The 26,098-nt window shown below is 30.3% G+C and overlaps 1 protein-coding gene across 7 annotated transcripts in view; it reads right to left on the bottom strand.

The window, feature by feature from the left end:
• Nucleotides 1-26,098, bottom strand: part of trol (terribly reduced optic lobes) — a 130,195-nt gene that overhangs the window by 86,014 nt on the left and 18,083 nt on the right. The window lies entirely within an intron of this gene.

Here is a 26,098-nt window from a genome sequence, read left to right as displayed (position 1 = left end):
ATATAGCGAGAATTGCAAATGCGCAGCAATTTTAAAGTCAAGCTAAAATTCAAAATATATTTATTCCCGTAACAAAATCGTCAATTATTTTAAGATTTTAAGTAATAAGATACGGCCAGCTAGGAATGTTGTCAGCTGAGAAAACTAACAAGAAACTCTAGAGTTGCAATTGTTATATGAAATTTAACAATATTTCGATCAAATGAAAACTTTTATATGATGAGATTTATTTTGTAAAATACTTTTAATTTTAGATTTCAATATATTATTTATTTTATAATGTAAGCGTGTTTTTACAGAAGAAATTTGGGAGTAACAAGCTGATTTTGATTTCTTTGTACATTCTGTAGATGATGCATGAAATAACTACTGAAAGAAGTAACTCATTTTAAGGTTTTTTTTTATATTGAAGGATGTGCTTATGTAACAGAACATCAATACACGAACAGGTAGATAACGCGAAAACCAAGAGATTTAAATAAATAAAAGAATTGAAATAATTCAATTGAGAATAACACTACTTATTTACTAAATGTACTATTTTACGCCAAATTGAAAGAAAATGTGGTGCGTACAATTGCATTTTTATTCGAAATTGTGACGTAACTGGTAATCTAAATCTATCTTAATTCATTTAAAGGAAAATTGGTATTCCTGGTGCGAAAATAACTTACAGAAACGCCGTTTTTTGGACTAGCACGAAAGGTGAGAAATTTTGTCACTAATTCGTTAAATTTATTTTGTAAAGATTTTGCTAAGATTATGATTATAAGCTATTCAATTAGCTAACAAAATGTAGTAATGTTAGTTAAAATTGATTTGAATAAAAAAAAATTAAAAAATAGTGTACCTAATGCGATAGAGAGCTACAATATCTAATAATCATAAACATTTTCATAGTCAAATTATTTATATATCACATATACGTATTTTTATTGAATAAAAACTTGCAGAAAATGTGCCTCAAAGTAAATTTAAAATACTTTTTACTTACCAACGTAAGTACTATTTAAATATTTTCGAAAATAATTTACATTATTATATTTTTTATAAATGGATGTATAAAAACAATCGATCATATTTTATGTCCGTCATTGGAGCCAAAGATCACGATTCATAAATAAATCGGCGGACAAGGCGCAATTAAAGTGTGGGGAGACGAGTGTTAGAAGGATTTCTTCGCAATTTCGTTTAGTCCGACATGATCCTCGGATGGGTGGGAGAAACGCGCCGCGCTAGCTAATAGCGCAACTAATGTTCGCCTTCGAAAAGTTAAAAAAAAAATCTTTAAAAATTTCCATTTTGTCGCTGTTTTATTCTTTTATTTAATGAATGTAATAAATCAGTATAAAAAATTACAATTATCAATTTTTTTTTTGGATCTCGGTGAGAATAACTGTCAATTAAATTTTCACTAGTGGTCTGTATTTTCTTAGCATCTAGAACTTCCTTCACACCATGGGTGGGAATCGCAGTATTTGCCTTTACTATCAAGCAATGCACATAATGTGAAGACGTACATAGTGACGATTTTTTCTTTTTTATACGGAACGTCACTTTTCTGCAGATTCGAGAGTCTTAAAGCTCACACACAAATTTACAATAGAACCGGTTGGAAGCGGCTTGCATCCGGCATATTACGACGACTTTAACAAAATCATCCATCCACTTTGTATGTGGACGTCTTACACTTCGCTTACTCGCCCTCTAGAACTATAAAGCCCAAGCAGCATTCGGCTGTTTCGGCTTTTTTCGTTTGTCTACAGATCTTCTTATTTATTGATTCAATCTCGTAGAGAAATCCCGACACTATCTTTTTTTCATGGTCCGTTGAGCGATTGTGAGTTTGTCAATGAGTCTAAGAGTAAAGGACGCCGTTTCAATGCCATCACAACTACCACCGTCATCACCATATTAGCTGATTGATGCCAACTCTAAGGCATAGACCTCCCCCAATTGCCACGATAACCGGTTTTGCGTTGTTTAATATCACTTATCACTTATTCCGTATAACTTAATTTGATATTAAATATGTATTCGCCTAATTGCTCTGAGAAGTGAAAAAGGGTTTTTTTATCTACGCACAGCCTTGAGCCATCTTACTTGGTAACAATTGTCTCTAATTGTTAAATGAATTGATAGGCGTCTTTTATATTTACGATGCCTGTCCGACAATAACTGTCTTCAAGAGATATTTATAACGATGCTAACAGAGATTGTTCTTAAGTGATATAATTTAAGGACTATTGAGTTACTCGTTACTACACATGTTTGACCTACTCAATACAATTACTAAGCTAGCGAATGTACGCACACATATCTATGTCGTAATAATCATAAACCCAGTAACAATTAGGACACATCTGAAGATATGGATCGCGTCGTGACACATCGTGAGATCGTTCATCCTTAGGACCGTAAATTTACATTAGAAACGTCACTTATGAACAACATTTAGTAGATAATTTAATTGTAAAGATTATTTATTATCAACGATATGATCTTTAGAAAAGGGTTAAATCGTAGATACGAATACATATATCGATTTTAAGATCATAGTTAAAGTGCTCTGAAACCACAAGTATTACGTCAAATGGCATTATCTCTATATTGAAAAGTGTTAAGCCATAATATATCTTTACGAATAATGAGATTATTAAAATAACCAATGTCAATATCAACAGAAAGAAACATAAGGCTTAAATTTATGAACAAAGTAAACTCATTTAAACGTTAACTGAGTATTTACAAATAATTCATAAAGTTGATTTTACATGATCGTTTACAGGAAATATTGTGCAAACAAATCCAAATACTAGGCTACGAGTTCTGGCGGTAAACAATCTCTACACTGTTTAATGGATATTGCATGGCTAAAATAGAAACTGGAAGTAAAGGAGAAACAATTGGCTTCGGTTCGTATTCCGACTGTGTGTATTGCAGTAGCCTATCTCAGAAACTCTGGTTCATTTATTGAATACATTAATTGCTTAGCAAAAATCAAAGATTGTCTTTTGTTGTCGGTATATAACTATAGGCTTCGAAGCCTGTTTGTTTCTTCTGCTTTATAATACATATAACAATAAGTTTTGATAAAAAATTATCTGTCTATCATATGTTTGAATCGCTGATGAATGAGAATGCGCTAGAAGAGTGTGTAGATAGATAACGTTGCAAGTTTTTGGAACTGGCAAGTTAAAAATATTGTTAAAAAATGTTAATAATATTCCGAAATAACTACGAACTAATCTTTACACGTACATCATAGTGAAAATTATTTTCACATCATTCATTTATTCAATATATCACAATCAACACTATCAATCAACATTTTTTTGAGAGTTTCGATGCGGTCAGTCAGGAACAAAGTCACGATAGACTTCGGTTCGCTGTTGTTGTTAAAGCTTCGTTTCCTGCTACTCTATTTACAACAGACTTAACGAGCTTAAAGTTAGTCAGTGGCATTGGCGTTAGGGACTTCTTGCTAAAGCGTCTAGTGAAACTAATAGCGAAGTCATGTGACACACAATGGAGTCCGTCAAGAGAGTTACCTCGCAGCGTATATACGAGCAAGCTTGGGCGTTGGTATGAGTTCAATACATAATTACTTTAACGAACAAAATAAATAAGACAAAGATCATCTTGAACTTCACTTTATCTTGTTCATCTCTGGGTTTGAAAAAATCCTTCTGGAAGTACCTGCGGCATATGGGGAAATATACGTTAAAAATTGTTTCAAACGCATAAAACTTTGTGTACGGGTTAGTGTTATTTTTAAATTTAAAATAAACTGATCAACTTTATGTGTTCTTATTGTACAGTTGAAATGTGTTTATTTATGAGGCACGTTTGAAGTACCTCCCATGAGGAATACTTAACAAAATCGGGCCGTGAACACTAGTTAGTGCTAATAACGTAAACAAACGCTGCCTGCACACGCTGTTTGTCTGGTGTCGAATTACTAAACTGGAATGAGAATGAAAAAATTGCTTAAGTGCTGAGTCGAAGGGTAAATGATATTCAGGCAAAATAAATTGATATGCATAAATCAGAAATATATGTACACACAATGATGCGTTATAGGTGTAAAAAGTTATGAATTTATAGTACATTTGTCAACAAAAAAAAATATTTTAAAATTTTATTTTTATTACAAATCAACTCGTATAAGGTTATCACTCAGAAAAAATAATTTAATTAACTTTTTCGTTCAAAATACGGCATTCCAATAATTTTTGCAGAGGAGAGTTTGCAGAGACATATAATTAATTTTAATGTGCGGTAACACGTATTTTGTAATCTCTTTTTCTTAATATATTATTATAACATTATTTATTATTTCAGAAACCGCTGCAACTACCATTTTTCAATAGACTATATCATAAATGTGCTACACATTCACTCCTTTTTAAGCTTTTACATCTATAATTAATCATACTTCATATAAACGTCCGATCAAATTTGTAGAATTATTGGAAAGCACAATTACTACTACAACAACTTTTGATTGTGTAACAATCTTTAAATAACCACTTAATACAAAACAAACATTACTAATTATAGAACATAAAACAAATTGAACGTTAGTATGGTTCTTTCACGGCAAGTTAAGTAAAAAACCTCGGCGAATTGATACAAAGAAAAATGTAGGCAACTGGGGCTTGTTTTTCTTGGTGTGAGAAAGACTCTTGAAACTAAGCGAAGAACGCTTAAGTACTGTTACGTTTCTCGTGGTAAAAATAATTTAGTAAACTCTATGTTTACGCTTCCGGGTTTCGGACATATCATATGGTTTTACTGTTAATAATTTTATTATAAACCATATGTCAGGTTCAGACTGATATTTACTTTTAATGTAAATGATTTATTAATAAAAAACATTAGAAAATGTACTAGAATGTGAGACGTATTCAGTGGCTTCAAGTTTTTAAGTCCTAATGTTTTATTAAGATTTATTACAGTTAAAGGTATTTTATTATTTTCCCGGAAGTTCCCGCAGAAGGATTAACTGTGACCCCAACGTAAGTAAAAATAACCTTGCAACTGTTCGGGATGTTGTTACCTCATTAATATCTACGGTAATTGAGGCCGGGTTTTACTAATTGTTTTCTCAATTAGTCAAATTAGAAGGAAAACATTCCAACTTCAAAGTTCAACAAGTTGTTATAGTACATACACATAACAAGTTTGTTTTTAAATAAATAAATCGATTAAGTGTTTTATGTTTTCCAGTTAATAATCGATGTATCTAAATATCAGTCGTTATTATTTTCATAAGGTTTTTAAAAATTAGGTTACCATATAATAATATCATTAAATTTTCATATTAAAAGATAACGATGTTATTGTACTACGTGCTAAAGTTAGGACAATTTATTAGATTCAATCATTTCTTTCAGTGGAAGAAGATTCTTACAAGTTACAGGTGATGTAAGAATCCATGGTGGCAATGTTCTACCTATGACAGTAAAGTGTTTAAAAAATATAAGCGCTTTTTTAATCATTAAACCAGTATTCAGATTTTATAAAATACTTTTTTAGCCCAATAATTAGTCTTTTTACAAAATCCGATACAAAACTCATAGTTATTTATGAGTATAATCGTTGCTTAGACAACGTCGTGAAGGATAGTAACCAATTAATAATAGATGAATTCGAATTCGACGAACGTTTATGTCTGAAGCGGATAAAACACATTGGAACATGAAGCCAAAGTTAAGACGAAAGCAGAAGTTAAGTAATAGTCGACAGTATTTTTAAGATTAATTAAACATAAAATAATATTCCATGAAGCAAAGACCACATTATAAGCACAACGTTATCAACATTATATCAACCAATAGACGCCTACTAAAAAGCATAGGTCTGCTCCAACGATCGTGACGATGATTGGTGTTGCACTAATAAAAACACAAAGTGAATATTCAAAGCATTTTGAATTAACAGCAACAACAAGCAAGCAGTTACGCAGAAATAGAGTTACGTCACTATAGGACATCACGCCGTAGCCAAAGTAAACTTGAAAACGTATAAATTATCCACAATCGTTAGTGCTTTCGATAATTAAAATTTAGGTGTAGTTTAAATTGAGCACTCTGTAAAAAAATATTCAACATGTTTTTAAACCAATTATAAATAATCAAGTATTCGCACAGGTTACCTTTTTTTGCAAATCTCCTTGTGAAAACGATTCAATAAAATCAATATTCTCACAGAGATCTCACAATATTTTGTACGTTTGTAATAATTACAGTAAATTTAAAGGCTATGAGATATTTATACAAGGCAAGGCAAATTTTGCTGCAGCAAAATTTTGGTTGCTAAAAATCTATAATTCATTTGTTATTAATGGAAGCATATTTTTTTAATAACATTCCTCCAAAACCTATTGGTTTGGCATTTATAATATTAAACGAATAATTTTATAAAATCAATGACAGGAATCCTTAGCAACGACGTCGCATGATCATTTTGTTGTTATTTAGGTAATTTCTGACTAAAATCAGTATTGTTAAACATTTTTTTAAATGTGTTTGTGGAGTGTCTGCTCGCTGTTTCTTTACAACTACACCTAACGAAGCAGAGTAAAGTAAAAAACAAAATTAACGATCAATAAGAGACCTGGTAAAAGTTTAAATATTTATCTTTAAACGTTAACATAGTAATGGTCATTGCTATGTCAACTAGTTTAATACTGATATATCATAAAAATCCATCCCAGCGCCTCAATTAATTTTTGAGACTACACAGTTCGCATAGTAAACAATAAATTTAATATTTAGTAATCGGAATTTCTAAAACGCTATTTTTTCATATGTTATATTATTAATTTTTATTTATGAAACAGATTTGACAGCAAATGCTAACTATAATTAGCTATACATTCATAATAATCGACATAATGAATCACTCAGTAAATAGAATTGGACAAAAATCATAATCGTAATAAGGCAATTTACGTTCCAACAACACAATTATTAAAGTCATTAACCAATTTAATATACTCAAGTCATGTAGTTTACGGTGAAAACTCCAGCAGGTATCTACACATCGCGCTGCCTCACGGATAAAAACAGCTTTGATGGAATTCACAAAAATGAATCCATGAAAGAAGCACTGGAATCGAAAAAAAAACTAGCGCTCGAGTCGATATTTATTAATTATAGCTAGTCTCAGAAGCACGGCGAGTATAAATAATTAATAAATTTAAATTAGTTATTTACATTTTGACATAAATTAATGAATAACAGAATCGTATAAAGCGATAGACGTCCAAAGCAAGGCATAAACCTCCCCCCAAAGAACGTTACGGCGACCGGCTTCGCGCTGCTTGCGATACCGGTCATACTGATATTTCATTATATTGTCACTTTACTTTATAAGTCATTATATTTTTGTATTACAAATAGAATCCAACCCAATTGCAATTTAAAAAGATTCTAATATAAATGAAAAAGAAACTTATTTATTTATTTCATATACAATAGTGCACAATTGTACACATCAACATAGATTATGACGTATAACCGCGAGGTTAATCATGAAAAAAGCATCGATGATCACTCGATTTCGATTGGTAAAGCTATTATCGATAAGCATAATCAACTACTAAAACAATAAAATACATATAGTAACCGTTCGCTTACATATAAAGTATGATACAGGTTTAATGTACATTATACTTGATGAAAAATAAATTACTCAATAATATTTATTCATACGAAAATGGTTTATTTCATTCAACAAGATATTTTCTCGGAAAGTTAACCAAAATTACCCCATTAATATCCTTTTACGAAATTTATATTAAGCAATTCTAGAAATATAAAACTAGGTTAACCGTTACAATAATTAAGAAAGCGAACACGTAGAACATCCTCTGTTGGATATAGGCCTCTCCCATAAATTTATAATAGGATTAGTTGAAAGCGGCCTGCATCTACCATCGTCCAGTTAATAAATACTTAATACCTTTATGTAATTAAACACTCCAATTCTTCTTCTTTTTCATATGATTGAATTTAAAAAAAAAAAACTTGAAACAAGAAACAAAAGAAGAGCAAAAGTAAAAATATAACATTTTCGCCATTTAGCAGGCAAGCCAAAATAAACCGTCAGTCAAAACCAGCACAAAATAGCCGCGGGGTTTAATATCGATATTGGTCATTGTGATGATAAACATTTATAAATTAAATATAAAATTGTTGTTTTTAATTTTAATTTAACCTCACAAGTTTTAAAGTACACCCGAACAACAAACAATGTAATAACAATAATTTTAAGCATAACTTAAGTTTAAGAAACATATTTGTAAACATTAACTTTCCATGTCCCGCAGTGTCTTTTCATAAGGTTTCCAGTAAATTTTCTAGTTTTGTTTTCTAATACTATAATGGTATTATTTTGCAATAAGCCTTACTTTCTATAAAGCAGTAGGTTTTCATTTTTAAACATTCAAATAAGCACTACTTGAGGTATTGCTAATGTTACAACTCATATTATTATTTATTATACTACGCTAAATTAATTAAAAATAAAGTATAGCCGCCATTAACTTACATGATAATATTAATAAACTTTGGAATTAAATAAGCCGCTATAGTAAAAGGTTAAAGATGTATTTTATTTATTGGTAGATTTCGTAATAATTTAACAATACTGCAATAAGCGCAATCGGAAACATATGAAGTACTGAGAGTTGTTCAGAAAAGGCAAATCGTTGCACTGACTGCACGCTACACAGCCGCCAGGCGCTGTACGCAACCTTAATGGACCCCAAATTAGATTATTTACGCTTGCTTTGCTCAGGGTTGTACCCTTAGGAAACCACGTTCCAATTAAAACATATTGTTTAACTTTGAAATAAGTTTATTAGTCATAGCCAGATTTATTTTAAAAAAAAATTTGTGAAGAGATCACGATCCTCAGAAGTGAGTGATATAACGCATGGAGAATTAGGATAATAAAGTCATGCACAATGTCAAACTTATTTTTAATAATTACAAAAAGAGCAATTTAAGTCATTTACATTTTATCATTTCCCATTTTGAGCATAAAAATATGACTCCTAAAACGTTCCGATAAATTTAACTTTATATTGAGTCAAAAATGTATACCTTCAGAACGTCCGTATTTTGTGTGTAATTTTTTATCGTCGTCTGCAAATAACATCAGCAAATATTACCAGCTGTTTCCGGTTTTTAGCATGGATCTTACATAGACAGCTTGTTCAAACCTGTTTAATCTCTATTTACTTTTTTTTAAACTCACCACACGATAAGGATTACAATATAATTTTGAACTTTATGTAATAGCAAATGGAGTTTCGTAATAAAATTTAATAAGTCCCACATGTACCGTAATGAACTAATATATGATTTTAAAAATGATAATTTATTGTCAGTAAAAATTTAAAATAATTAGCACCCCTGTTCACTGTTATAACTTCGTTTCAAAAACATCCTTTCGCTCCTGCCGAGGGATCATTTCCGATAGTACACGAACATGAACGATTATAATATTGCTAAATATAACGACTGTACGTGATTACCCATCGTTTTATCACAGCAAAAAATAAATAAAGTTAGTAAAGTTGTTAAAAATAAAAATGGATAGATTGAATTTCATTTAAATAAGCAATAATTATTTTTATTACGTATTGAGAAATGTATCTATTGACTTCGACTTTAACAAAATAACTGTTTTATTTACATCGTTATTGTATGGCAGTATACCGTAAATTTATATCAATTTTAATTATCCTAGCAGATATTTCATTCGGTATTATTGTATTATTTAAAAGAAAGCCAATATTTTATAATAGATCCTTGTCGGACAATTAAACTGCGTCGCCATATAATCACAAAAAACCATTCCAAACTAATCCAAAGTAGAATAGAACAATCATCTATATCATGTTCGGAACCAACATCTTCCGACGCCTTCAGAAAGGTAACCTTGTGGGTGTCCGACTTACGCTACGGTTGCAGGTCCGTCGTCACAACTGCAGAACCTTTAGGCCTCGGCGGCATTCGATTCAGCGAATTTTAAACACTTATATCACTTGAAAAGATAAAAAATATATGTTATATGAAGCCTGATTAGTTTTATGTGATATAATTTTTAAGATGATATTATATTAATAATTCTCACAGCCTGTTTACTTTATCTATATATAGTACGTTATGAAACATCAGGCAGGATTTTCTTTACCTAGTAATAAGTCATGGGGGGCGTAACACTGTCTTCTGCTCGTTATCCTAATCATTTCTCCAGTAATGGAGCCCTTAAACCAGAACACAGTGACGCTTAATTTAAATTATTTTAAATGTGATAAATTAAAAAAACAAAACAAAATTCTGGCGAGAAATTTAAATATTGCATCGTCTTAATAGTACTTCATAGTAGTATAGTATAGTAACTACTAATTCTTCATCGTCTTGCTAAACGTCTTCAATAGTAATTACTGTGAGGCAATCGTTATATTTTAAATGCCTTTATTAATCAGCAAGAATTATTAAAAAATACATACAATAATATCTAAAATAAGGGCAGGATTAAGTATAATGTTGAAATCGAACTAAAGACACGATCGAGTACCGTTAGTAACGCCCCAGGGCATTGTTTGATTAGCAAACAGATTAGGACTCACAACATCGTTCATCGTTCCACGAACTCGACAACGATGACGCTATAGCCCCGCGCATCTCTGCCTTATCTATTTTTTCCCAACCGTCTCCTTTACATTTGAACGTATATACTGGGAAACAGTTTTTATTCTGAGAAGTCCGATTACTCGAAATCTGAACTATAGCAGCATATTTGACAGTCATCACATTTATAACGATTTTAATCGCTATAACTTATTGTTTTAAAATATTAATATAACACTGACACCCCAAATTGTTTAAAGATAATTTTATGAACAATTTTAAACTCCACTTGACTTATATTTACCTATTTATTTAAAATTACGATCTGTAATTATAACAGGACATTCGCACTAGTAACAGTTAATTAATAACTGTGTTTTGTCCTTAACTGATATATTCAAATCTACTCCATATTTAAACAAAAAATTTAAATTTAAGCTAAAATTTGTATTACGCATACGTATTTTATATTTATTTATTCGTAATCGTGTTTATGCGTGTGTTTAAGTGTATAAAAAGTTGGACAGAGTTTGCTCAATGTAATCATAATTTTTGTCTAGAAACCTGTTTCGAACTTTTTGCTTAAACTTATGATGCAAATTACCAATCTAAATTAAAAAATACAATTACTATACAATTATGCTATAAATATGAATCATTTATTACATTTTATACATATTTATTTTACACAACGTAGCAGCTAAAAATAGTTTCTAGTATGTGAAGAAGGCGAAACAACTTCTTCCAAAACGATCAATTCACTACATCAGAAGTAAAAAATTAAAAAATTGTAATGCATAGATGTTTCTTGAACAATACAACTAACAGCTTTATCTATTGTAAAATACAAGATGATACATACGTTATATGTACAAAAATTTTAAGGTATGATTTTAAGGTAAGGTATTATTATCCGAAAAGCTCGGATATATTTAACAATTTTTACTATCTTTCCCTGCAGACGTTGTACTGTCACAAGATATTGCCTATCGCATTTGAATACAAAAGATAAATTTAAGTAACATGTTTCAGAGTGATTAATTCATGCAGAATAATTGGCAACAGATGTAAAAGTTTTAAAAATTTTGATTATAACTATACATTCACTCGTTGAAAGCATTTACACCTATATTCAAGAGATTGCTCTTTATAATATAAAAAGAAAAGAATCTGATAATTAATATAAAACTTGAACATTGTGCATAGAATTAATATAACATATAAATTTTAAAGAGCCGTCAAAAGTTACCTCCTCCCACAGCATCATGGAATTTTAGGACTAAAGAAAAAAAATATTGCAATCGAAAGCACTTTACAGCTCATGTTTATTTAATGTTATATTTTCATTTTTATGGCATCCTGGATTGACCTCTCTGTTTCGCAAAAGGTTATTTACGGATAAATGGTTATTACAAAGTTATAGAGAAAAATTCGTTAATAATTTTATTTTTTTACAAAACGCTGATATTTACTAAAAACTCGAAAATCATCAGATTTTCTATTGCTGGTTTCTATGGGCTGTCGCCTTTTTTATCCACACTTTCAATAATATTCTAATAAGTGTTAGCCGCATTATTATGTAGGTGAATTCCGTAGATATGATATAGTTAACAAGTCTAAATTAGTTTCTAAAGTAAATAACTAAAAAACAAATAGAACAACAGAAGAGAATCTATAAAATTAATAAAAATCTTTGTAAGTAGATAACCGATAATAAGTAACGTATACCGCATATTTGAAATGTTGCTTATTTGTTTATACAACGTTGTCCTTCAGCTATTTCCAGAGTATAATAGTTCCGTGATGAGGAGCGAGGCGTGACTCGTATAATGTTGTAAATAAGGCTAGTTAGTTCAGTATGCCATCGTACGACAGTGCGCCAGACGACTGACGGAAGAGAAATGAGTTTAAGAAAATTCTTCGTCCTTTCATTAGGATTACTACATATATCTTTACAATCGTAGAGAAGGGAATCGATGGCTTGATCACGACACTCTAAAATAAGGAGAATTACACATAAAGGAGGATATGTCTTGAATGCGAAATCTTTTCTTATTAAAGGACTGAGAGTCAGTTTATTTTCATCTGGATACGCTATTAAAGATTAAATAGGTTACCTCTTTTATAAATTTTTAACTATTGATAAAAAAGGAACACCGTAAACATTTTTTTTAAGAAGAGATAATGATTTTTGAGACGTTGGCATCACGTAATTATTAAAAGAAAGTTTTATACAAATCAAAGAAAGATATATATACAAATTTACTTTGGACTAAACATCTTAATTATTTGGCACTGTTGCAATTATTGGTTTGGCATATGGTTGTTAATTGCAGTTGCTAATTACAAGCAGACCAAACAAACTCTTCAAATTGTAAAAATGTAATGTGTTTACATTGTAATCCGGTTTCAAAATTTCTCGAATAACCTAGAACGACTTACAATTTAAACTGACCAAGAAATAGACAGGTCAAATGTTGACATCTGCTTACTAAGACTTTTTATTTTTGAATAAAAAAAATTAAACTTACTTTATATTGTAAAAATTTTTGTATCAATTCATTAAGTTTTAAATCAGACGAGAAAAATGAAACAAATAATAATTTTAGTACTCATTTTGTTCAAAAGTAAGTAGTCATGAGGCAATACAAAATATTAATTTTAAAAAAATTCTTTTCTTCAAAACACATTTTATGTCTAATGCTACTACTTTTTAGAAAACATGTTAATTAAAGAAATACCCAGAAAGATTCATTTGAACTATTAATTTCACATCATTCAGAATTTACAAAAAATTCAACAGTTCCGAAATGTCTGGATATCAATTATTAATGAACAAAAAAGAGCGACGGATTTTTGAACGATTATATTTATAGCAGTAATTAACAGGTATTCATATTTTAAATTACCTACTCATTTAGTGCCTAGTATTGGAAAATTAATAAGATTTTCATGATTACTACGCTGCTCTATATGTTTTTTTTTACAAAGGCCACGTAAAAGAAATGTTTAGTGCACAGAGATCATTTTCTCGTGGAAGTCTAAAGCTGTAAATGACTCTAGTAGAAGGTAATTGATGGGAACTATCAGGGCTATTTCCGCTGCTGTCAATAAATATGAAAATATTGATGTGTTACGCGTTCGGCGCTTGAGCTAGTTGTAAAATTATCAGTCCAAAGACCCTTTTCCTCTTAGAAATCTTCAATAATAAGAAGAAAAGGAAAAATAAAATAATAATTTACCACATTTAGTGTTAGCAGTAAACAGTTACAGATCAGCCAAAGTAAAGATTGTGACGAAGTTACCAAACAAAAGGTAGCAAACATGTCGTAAGACGAAGAACAGTTAAATGTGGGTAAAGTAGCTTACAAGCATGATGTAAATCATTCTCACATTAAAAAGTTTTTGTTGTTGTGAATACATATAAATGTATGACAAATCGACAATGGTAAATTTAGCTTCGAAATGTGACTAGTACATCACTTCTATAAACATTTATTGTTTGGTTTATCCCTGCAACAAAACGTGCATTTTTGCCGAAGGTTTAATTAAACCGTGGTAACTCATTTTATGTGAGTAGGTCGTACGCTTAACTTTATATTTAACACTTCAGCGTTGGCTTAAAGTTGTCGCTGGGTTTTTAGTGAGTTTCACGTTTTTATATTTTAAAATCAAATATTCCCGAATATATAATATCCATTGTTTGTGACTTTTCAATAGCAGCTTGTGGATTTCAAATCGGAGTAACGTTTGAAATAAATTTTAATTAAACTGAAGTTAATAATTATATGAAATTTATACTTTCATATCTTTGGTTCATCGGTTAATTGTTTAACGTCAATGCTTAAATACGCAATTTATAAAGAAAGCGACTGCCTTATATCCATTTAAAGGGGCATAATTAAATTGAAATTTGATATGGTAACCATTAATTTCGAGTCTCCCACAAATAGCGCAATTCATGAGTCGGTCACTGCGTGTAAACTTGACAAAGCGTCTTTTTTTAACTGTTACTGAATTAATCATAAAAGATTAAAGTTTTTTTGTGTATGATTGAGGTTTTTTACACACAATTACTGGCCATGATCGTTGTCTTGTTATATCATTATAATTTTAGCGTCTAGTGCTGAATATAGGCATTCCCCAGAGATTACTAATTAGACTAGTAGAAGGCGACTTACTTGTTTTCTTAAGGATTTGGATATCAATAAACTTGAAGAGACCAAAGAAGCCTTCGCAAATTTATCTTACGTTTGTTTTTTATGTATGTTACTATTTGTTAACTATGTAGTCCTATTTATTAATATTACATTTCCTATTTATTAACTGAATAATAACAGTAAGTAAAATTTAAACACATGTTCCCAGCAATTACTGTAACTATTGACTGCTGGCTTAAAGTCTATTGAAACGTATGTTTCAAATTAGTATGCTTAAACACTCGCTGCTCATGATTTCGTATTTCAAAATCTATGATTGCTAAACACTTTTACTCTTAACTCTTAGCACTTACCCGATGATAAGTACTAGCTCGTCTTCATTTTATTTCATAAAAATATTTATTTAGCACGTGATTGTGCATTCTGAAGCCTAAAATCTTAGTCATTTGAACATTTTAGACAAAAGCATGTGCTTTTGTTTATTGGCTTTAAATCTCGTTATAGAATATTTATCAACTAAACCAGTGATTGCCAAAGTAGTCTTTATCGACCCCTGGGGGTTTGTGACAACCTACAAGGAGTCTATGTCAAAAAAAAATTGGGGGTCCATGAAATGAAAATGGGGGTCCACGATAGTGGATCTCGATATACTTACATCATACTATCTTATAATATCAAAACATTTACATTATTTATAAAATTACCTATGAAGTAAAAAATTAATTATATATATTTATAAAATTGTGTAAGTTGTAGGATGTTGGTATTCGCTTTGTGGTCGCAATACATTTTGAACTTGTAAAAACCTGAGAGTCGCAGTCTCAGAGCTTCGTTACCTTGCACTGACTTGTTCAATTCGTCACTCTATAAATACGAATGTAGGACAAATACGTTTATTCGTTTCCTGAATTATTTTTGAATTTTAATTAATTGAATTTAATTTAAATACAATTAATAAATGTATTAATTAACATGTGTTTTTACTTTAAGTTTTTAACACTAAACTTCACTACAGTTAAAAATTTACAGGAAATCAATATCAGGTAAGAAGGGGGTCTACCCAACACGGAAAAACAAGGCTAGGGGTCTACGACACAAAAAAGTTTGGGGAACTCTGAACTAAACGATAAGTGCGACGTTATTTTTATGAATATTCATTAATTAATTACAATGGGTTAAAGTATGGTTTGTTCTATTTTTTATTTTTACAATAATCTGTTTCACCATTTACGATTACATAATTTGATAGCATATGGTTACACTATTGAGAGAAAACGTCATTTTAAAAGTTGTTTATTTATATTTTATCACTTAACATTTCTTACTGTTAATTATTTTAATTATTTTCGTAGACATAACAATACAACAATATTTTAAAAATATAAACCAAATTTTCGGTACTAATTTTTTTTTATTAAAATGTCAAGATATCTTTTCATCATTCTAGTGTACATTAAGTTGTACACTTGCGTAAATAATTTAAATTTCTCAGCTATCAAAACTCTCATCGGTTTTCTAACCACATACTTCTAAAACGTAAAATCTTTTTTTTCACAGCTCCAGTAAGTCTTTGTATGCTGTTGTATTTGCGCGCTTCCTCATATTTGGAGGAAAGTATCGTTACAAGCACAACAATAACCAGTAACACCAGACAATTTTATGAAAGTAAAAACTCCTACATTTATCACTTAGACATATTTTTCTTTAGTTAAAGTACGCCAAAACTATTAAAATTAAACTGCAATTATAGAATGTAAACTTTGAGGCGAAATTTATTTACGATTGTTGGTTGTTGTCGTCGTTTCAGCTCATAGACGCCCACTGCAAGGCGCCCTCCTCGGAAGATATCTATTGAAGGATACACCATTATCGCCACGATTTGCAGGCAGGTTGGCGATGATAGTTTACCATAGTAATTGTGGGCAGAGGAGGATATTCATACTAATGAAACTTGTAAGTGAGCAGTCGCAATCCTATATAATTAAGCACAAAGTGGTAATCATATAGGATTGTAAAATCAGAATTGACCTACAGCTATTTTAGTTTATTTAAAGGCAATTTAACAATTATACAATTTATTAATAGACACTTCCAGAAGAGACGCTCTTAGAAAAAGCAGAAGTCAAGGAAGAAACGATTAATTGCTGCCAACGGATATAAAATTATGTGAATTTTAAAAGACAATGATCTAATTCCTTTGCTCTGTGTTCACAAAAATTAAAGACCTATTGCCATTAAAAAATAAAATAGGAATCGCATACTATAATCAAATAGTTGCTTCAATGAAATAATGATACACGTACTGCTATAAGACTATTTGTATTAATAACGAACGGTATTAAGTTGTAAAAAAACAGAGCTCAAAATTGCTAACAATAATTGAACTTTCTTGAACACATAAAATAGTGTTTATTCTAAGTATATGTCTATTTATAAACCTCACATTTAGGCATTATATATGTTTGCTATTTTTAGATACCTCTAGCATGCTCAATTATTAACACAGTAATTACAGTTAAAAGCTAGTTTCTAAATACTTGCAAGAAAATTCTTGATTTCTATGGATTTGTTAAAATACTCGGAATATCATAATAAACTACAAGACACCGTTTTATAAACGTGTCCTCTGTTCTGGTAAGTCAGACGGGCGCGACAGACGGGCGAGTCACCCGAGTGTCCTTTGTCACAGCGCTACCTCTCCGCTACCAAACAATTGTTAAAGATTTCTACTGTAGCAAATGTTCAACATAGCAATGCGAGATTCTAATGAAAAAGCTTTAACAATTATGAGAATTTACGGTAGAACGGTATGAATATGCAATTCATAGTGTCAATCTATGCTTCTATACAAAAATAAATATCAAACAGCCTATCGATTGCAAACACTAAAAACATACCTCGAACTCAAATTTAAATAAAAATCATAAATAACTTATTGAAATTTTAAATGTGCATAAAATGTGGAAGCGTTTGGCCAACGTTATTCCATATTAAGCCCGCAGAGAGACACGTAGCAAGCGATGCTCTATTGAGCAACTACTCTTTTTACGAATAAGTGGCGCTGCGTACTTTTATGATGACAAATCAAATTGAGCTTCACTCAAATTTCGATGAGTCCGCGTGGTAATATATTTTCGCTCAAGTAACTGTGTAATAATATATTAATAACGAAATGATTAATGATTGAAAAATCGCTAGTAATTTTTTTTTCATTATATCATCCCAACCAGTACTTATTTAACATAAAGTGTAGTTGTGTAGTAAGTAAATTTTTATGCGTATTTGGAAATCATCCTGTGTATTACGAATGGTATAGAATAATTGCGCTGATCAGGAAAAGTGTGGTTGTCGTAAATCGCTACAAATCCTTTGTGGAGTACGTCTCTAAAGCCTCCCATTAGTGGCACATCGTTCGCCTTAGTACAAAATAAAAGTGAAGGTGATTACAGATTAATGTGGCTCACACAAAAGCCAGACTTCCTGAAGGGCTGCCGATAAAAGTAGACATCATGTCTAAAACACCGAAATTTGATCCTTTAACCTCTTACGTATTGAAAGAGTGACTTTTAAAGATAAATTGATCAGGTTATTAACAATGGGCCTCCATATATATATTCTTAAAGTAAAATTAGCCAGTTAAGAAAAATACCATAGAGATAATAAGAATAAACAGAAGAACGAAAAAATGTTTCAGAAAATTATAATAAAACGATACGTAATTGTATTCTGAACAATTTTGAATTAACTAATAAATAGTTAAATTTAATAAATATTTGTATAATTATAAAGAAAAGTTATATATAAGATTTGAAAAAAATGTGTTTATTGTAGCATAACATTATATTTTTAATAAACGACATTAATCATTTCATCTCATAAATAACAACAGTCAGTTGACTAAATTCACGGCATCTTAGTTAAACATTCTAAGCGGTCTGCGGACATTACTAGAGTAAGTTCTTTTTGTTAACTAAAGGAATTAGAAAAGAAAAGTATCAAACAAAGTCTGTAATTTCATTAATTTACCAATCTACTAATTAATGCAGTCTTCCCCATAAATACCTAATAAGTAGTAAATCAACGTATTGCCAAATGCATTTATTCGTTTATTCTCATCAATGCGTACACAAGATCATTTACGGTGACCATTTGTGTACGTCGTGAGAAGAAAGTCAGAAAAGCCCATTTCGATTTGAACTAGAATCAGATTGAGCTCCTTATAAAAAAATACTTCAGTGTACCGAACGCTCCATGAATGGAAAAGAGCCTAAAAAATCTAAGAATAATAATATATAACTCCAAAAAATTCTTCACACTGTGAAAGAATTTTTTTACAGGATTTTCTTTAATAAACGTCATAAATTTATTACAAGCCAGAATTACTAATTTAGTTGAAGTTATATTTTTTTGGTTTTTTCATAGATATAAAATGTAAAGCAAGGTATAACGAGCTTACCTTTATTTTTAGTACTAATCTTATATATATATTGGTTTTTATTATATATTTATTAATTTTCTTATAGCCGGATTAACATATACGATTTATGTCTTTAAAATTGTCTCTAAGAGAGTCTCTAGCATCGATATTATATTTTAACCTTATTCAAAGATAAATTATAATATTTTTAAAACAAAAAGTAACAGTAATCACGACATTTAATTTAAAATATGACATTTTTCGTTTTTAGAATCTTTATTCCAGCTCTATATAAGTTAGGTTAACCGTCTGTTTAGAGGGGTTGAGTGTAATAGCTCATGAAATATATGGAACCAAGTCGCGACTGTCTGCCACTCCAACGCGACCGGCGATAAGTAAATACATACCTACAGATCCAGCCTCATTGTTAACGTCACTCGTAATTCCTTTTCGACGAAATGTAAAAGAGTTTTTGTCAAACAAGAGCATTTAACAGCTCTTTTTTAAAGGGTGAGATTGGGATTATCTTGTATTAAGTCTTTGCGTGCTAACAATACGTGAACACTAACAGGATATACTAGTAAAATATTAATCGTACGTTATAGATAGACGAATTAAAAAACAAGACGGTTTTTTTGTCCTGGTAAAGCAGGTTAAATATTTAATGAAGGGTCATGACGCGCCTGCAGTACCAATCATAAATTTAACTCCCTATGATTACCGATTTTAGTAATTATTTTAATAACTACAAATATTAAAAATTCTAAGTGGTAATATTTCCACAATATTTGTTGAAAAAAAAATTGTCTGTATGGTATCAAGAAATATGTTTTTAAGAATATAAATTATAAAGATGTATGTATAAGTGTAATTAATAATTCATTGAGAATGCAAAGTTAATTTCATTTTATTAAAAAAATATTATTGTTAAAATAAATAAAAACCAAAAAAATCAGAAGGAGAAGGAGGTAAGAATAGGATAACTAACAAAAATAGTGAAAAGCTTTTAGGGTATAAATTATGCCATAATTCGCATAATTGTTCTAAAAAAATTGACGTATTATGAAAAACGTGCATTCGCGTAGGAGCGTGTAATCCGCTCAGTGGATCGTCCGAACCTTTATAGAGTTACGGGATACGGTTAATGACGACGGTATTCATCCCTTTAAAGCGCAGGACTCATCTGTGCTTGCGAACAAAAAAGTTAATCACGAAAACATTGTACGTCAACCAATTAAGTATAGTTTTATGAAATATTGTAAAATAGACTTACTCTGTACCCACGACGTACTAAAAGATCGCCATTCAATTTAGAAAAATAAATTATTGTAATATACCATAAAAACGTTGCGGATTCGCACGCGGCCGTTAACTCTTTTATAAGATGCAATAAAACAATTTATTTATGTCAAGCGGTAAACAAGTATCGTTTAATAATACTATGCAAATTATCGTTAAGAGTACAAATACCCCCGTCATCAACTATTTAATGATGTATGCTGTAATGACTAATAGAAATACCTCTAAGAAAGAACATAAGCGAATTAGAAAAGATAAGACGAGTGTCGCCATACTCACTTTATTTTGATACGTTAGCACATTGTGTGAATATTATTAAAACGCTATAGATGACTATTATTAGTAACAATAAATGAGAATAAATATATCAGCATAATGAAATGTCTTTTGGCTACGCTTAGGATTTCTCTACACGATCAATTGGTCAGATAAAGTCATAGTGGGTAGACAATATAACAGGCTACAAAGGTTTTAAGGTTCTAGAGTGGAGACTACGGATCGGCAAACGCAGCCTAGAAAGTCTACCCACAAAGTTGACAGATGACCTTCTTAAGGTCTTCGGAAGTAGCAGTATGCAGGACGCTTCCATCCGGTTCTATTTAAAATCTATGAGGGAGGCCTATGCAATGGATGTTTTATGACTAAAAGGATGATGACGAAGATGAATAAAACAAGCGAAAAAAAATTATATGCTTATTTATTATCCTTTAGAAAAATAAACATTAGTGCAACTTCATTTAGTGTAATTATTAATACAAATAAACGGAAATAACTTGATAATGTTTTGGACTTAATGTAGTAAATGAATAATGCATTAAAAGTGGCGGCTAAAATCCGACGGCATAATATCAGTGTACCGATAATTGCTTATTAATTTATTTTGGAAAAAATTGCTTCATCTACTTAAAGTTTCATTACTCGATAATTGTTATTTTTTAATGTACACTGTTTAAAGTTTGTTTAATTAAACAACAATACACTAAACACGTTTTGATATTTATTAGGTATTTTATTTGTGTTACTTTTAAGAGGACCACCAATTAAAGATATTTAGTAAAAGATGTGAGAATATTTAATATTAAAAATTATTTAAATTAAATGTATCTATTTCAATAAACAGAGTTGGCATAAAAAAGATTAAACGCCCTCTGCACCTGTCAATTTGCACCTGTGGAATCTACAAATGCCAATTGCATATCAATTTAAGTTATATAAACCACTAGACTTTAGAAAAAAACCGTAATAATACTTATAAAAATATTACATAAAAGACAATGTATAGATGATATTAGAACGAAATAATCCTTTAACTTATTAAAAATATAACTGAGAAAATATAATACATTTATTCATAACTTAATGGTATCTTCATGTTATCGTAGGACGACGCGAAGATTTTGACCATTGTTATACGGTTGGGATATCGGGGGATCCGTGGTTGGCAAAATTTGGTATGACCGCACTTTTGCAAGTATGATTCCAACCTTTTCAGTTTCTGTTTAAATAACGTTCAGTTTTTTTAACAGTTAAATGTTACCGTTGATCTGGCATGAATGATTTCTTCGAAATTTTATTTGGTTCATTCCAATATTTAAATTAACATTTCACATCTCTGTGAGTAGGTTATTAATTAGGTTAATTTAAAAATATTGTAAAAAAAAACTTTGTCTTTATTCAATATTTTTCCGGTTGGTCAAAAACGCTATCAAAAAGTCGAGCGTCACGTACACAGTAATAAGGAAAAAATATTTTTTCGTAAAACAATCCGCCTTTGTGGATATTTTGGAATATGTAGAATGCCTAGTATTAAATGTTTGATAAATGGAATTTCTTATATCATTTCCTGTGAGTTCAACTTTTAAAAACTAATCATGTGAACTGAAGAAGTAAAAATATCAAACATCGCTTAATCGCATACTTGAGACATGCAAGGATCAATCAACGTGTGCCATCCAAGTTAACGGTCAAGGCACTAAGAGGGGTTCTGTGTCCACAGTAACGTTTTCCGTTCCGCCGTCATCTAGCCCGTATTGAGATTGATGTTAGGAGCGAGACGAAAAGCAGCCTCTTGCGGAATACTAAGCGGGGAGCGTGCCCATTCCTTGCCCAATTAGCCCCCATTCCAGCGCGTTTTGTCCCGCTTCGATCATGCCATCCGACACTACGCCGCATACAAAATTACCGCCATATTTTTCATGTAAGCCCCGCGATCAAAGTATCGTAGAGCGGCCAACTTGGACGCTCTGCGATCTTTTCCGTCTATTATATGTCCTAAGTGGATTTTGTATTTTCCTTCGCTTCTTTTCAGCTGTTTAGGTTAAATTTACTTTAACAGGAGCATTGCATACTCATATGCTTTAAAAGAACGTAAGAAGCGATACAGGGTTCTTGAAAACATTAAGTATTTTTTTTATTTATCTTTGTATCGTAAAATATCTACGGTTAAATCAAAGTCATCAGAGGTACTTCACAAAGAGACCACTCAAAAAGAATCACGCACAGATTATTTTACTTTTTGTATTATCTCTGCCCGCTCTGGGATACTTTCTGCCAGGCATTAATTAAAAGCTTTACTGAAAGCTGTGTTTATTAGAGTTTAACAAACAATCAATGTTTGTGAACAATTGTAAAATTTTAAATAGCAGTACATTATTACTTGCTACTACCTCTTGCCGTAAGTGAATAAGTAAAAAAACAAACGTTGTAATTCGGTACATAGCCATCATATCCGCACGCCGTCGTTTCGTTAAACCTGCTAATTAGCATTGCTTTTAAGGGCGTTGACGGGGCGCGTGTTTAGTGAACAATAAAAACGAGTTTCCGCTAATTAGCTATAACCTAATATTGCAAAATAATTTGTCACTCGAGATTTAGTAAGACTGTACACAGAGACAAAAAAAACATTAACAGAGAATCATTAATAAGAGTGAACGGCAAAGTAGCGAACAGCCCTCGCGGAGAATTTTATCACATTATACAAATGGATACATTTTTGGACTTATTTGAATAACGGAGAGTGTGTGTCTGCAGTGTTATTTTTAGATACGTTTAACTAATTTCAAGAGATAGAAAAGTTTTAATGTGCTCTAGGTAATAGTGTTAAAAAAATGAATACGATTGTGAAGTCTTTTTTGTGATAAAAAGGTTACATAAAGACTGTACTTCTTAAACTCAGGGGTAGTAAAGATTATCCAAACTATCTTTATTTATGTTTAGGAGTTTTCCTCTTATATCTGACTTATCACGATTTATTTGACACTGTAACATTCAAATACTTGAAATTTTCTGGAGATAATCTAATTGCCAATTAAAATTCAACTAAAAATTTTACCGAAATATTACTTCAAAGTTAAAGAGGTGATCATTAAAAATGCATATTTTCAAACTATGGCACTTATAGCTATAAAACTTGGTCAGACTATTATTTTGGCGTGATCAAAGATATATTTCTGGGAATTACACAACCAAAAGGCAGTGCAGTCCAAATTAAAATTCGATAACTAAATAAAGTGTTAACAATTTAAAAGAGAACAAAAGGTATTGAACTTATTGTTTAAATCTGTCGTGTGACCTAAATTTTAAAGGTTAGTATTATTAAAATCGTTTCGATATCTAAACTCTTTTGATTATCATATTTATACAAATAAGTCCATATATTTCAATGTAACCCTAACATTACATTGAAATATATGGAATAATACGTAATTTTATCTTGTCAGAAAACATCAGCTATTAATGGAACTACTCGAAGAATTTAAGGTGGGGAGAAGACACTAATTTCAAAACGGTAAGAAAAAAATTGAGTGCTAAGCTTCGTACCCGAAAAACATTGGAGGATAGTTTCTCATCACGCAGGCTAATGAACTTTAAGTTTTTAAAAAAAATATATTTTCGATTTTGTTACGTTAGCGAATTAAAATATATGGATTTATGTCTTAATAACCACCAATAACAAGGTGAGAAAATGTACTGTAAACAAAACGGCATTCCAGTGAATATCCAGAACACGTCAACGAACATTTACAGTTAAAGCCAAAATAAATACCTGTTTGTACGAAAATTCAGATTTACTACAAGGTCAGCGATGAAAGAGTGCATCATTAGTGGAACAAAACTGAAAGCTACATTTACGTCGATCGCATGGCTTATATTAAAATGAATCGCAGAAGTAAAGATTTATATTTAAAAAGACGATATGCTATACAGGTATATAGGTTCACGTATTGGAAACCATTTTACTGATGCACTGCTTATAAGAATATCACATTGATAAAAAATCTAACGTCGCGTTTACAAAAATCTAAAGTCAATGTCATGAATTGGTAAATATGATTCAAAGATGCTATACGAAAAAACATTCAGAAGTTGTAAAGTGCATGTATTAGGCACCAGCAGTAAACTTTTAAAGGTCTTACATCATATTTTTGATTTTAAATGACATCTATCAATAAAACTTGATTTCTAATTAATTTAATATAATTTAAAATATTGACCGACTCTACTAAATTAGGTTTGTTAATTTTTCCTAAAATTAATATAAGACATAAGAAACATAATTAAGACCAGAATTCCGATAATGAAAATTTATTTCTATAGATTATTCGACATACAAGTTATCTAATTTTATTTTTTTATTCATTATAATTAATTCGTTAACTAAAATTTTAATCTGAACCATTAATTATAATCAATTTCACAGATCGTCTCTGTAACCACTTAAATTCAATAACATACTAATAAAATTAAATAAATTTTTATTAATGAAAAATTTAATTTTAAATTTCAAAATAATATTTTATTGCATTAATCCAAAATATTTGTTTGTTCTATATAAGTTATTGTTTTAATCTTCAAAGGAAGTGCTTGAATTTTTAAATGTGCACTCTATATGTGTATTTTTATGTGACTTGGTTTCATGTAATACATATAATAAAATTTATTGCTATTTTTATTGATAATAAATATTAGTTAAATAAAATTTATAGTCAATCTAGTTTACTACTTTTCATTAAATTTCATATTTATCAAATAATCATAGGTTCAGATATAGAGACTAGTGTATTAAAACACTTATTTTTAAACCAATATGTAAAATTTCTGTAATTCATATTAAAGGAAATCACGCCTATTGCCATTAGGATCAAACTAGTTCGTAGAAGCAGATAAATGCTTTTTAAAAAGTTAGATTTTACTTGTAAAGTACGGACAATCATATTCACTCATCCATTCTTTGGAATACATATTTACCGGGTCGAAAGTGCCGACACCATTGCCAGGTACAAGGCCCTCAACTGTGCCGCATTAAAAGAAAGAAGGGAGAGCGACGTTGTGGAGGATGTCAACAAGCTAAGATGCGACTTTGTAGTATTTAAGTGGAATTTGTGATGACCAAATATGTATTTAATTCCTGTAAAGGATAATCCGTAAATTTCTTAAATAAAACTAATATTTTAATATTTAAATTTAATAAAGTCTAATTTATTACATTCGTATTAAAAATTATAACTTTGAGTAAAATTTATGACTGCATTAATAAAAAACGTTAAGAATAAATTTTAATAAAAATTGAA

This window comes from Battus philenor, unplaced genomic scaffold, assembly GCF_028537555.1.
Source record: "Battus philenor isolate CCGP_79_NKW_IND1 unplaced genomic scaffold, ilBatPhil1.0.hap1 SCAF_1, whole genome shotgun sequence".
NCBI lineage: Eukaryota > Metazoa > Arthropoda > Insecta > Lepidoptera > Papilionidae > Battus > Battus philenor.
The sequence above is the reverse complement of the archived record's forward strand: the minus strand, read 5'-3'. Positions and strand labels throughout refer to the sequence as shown.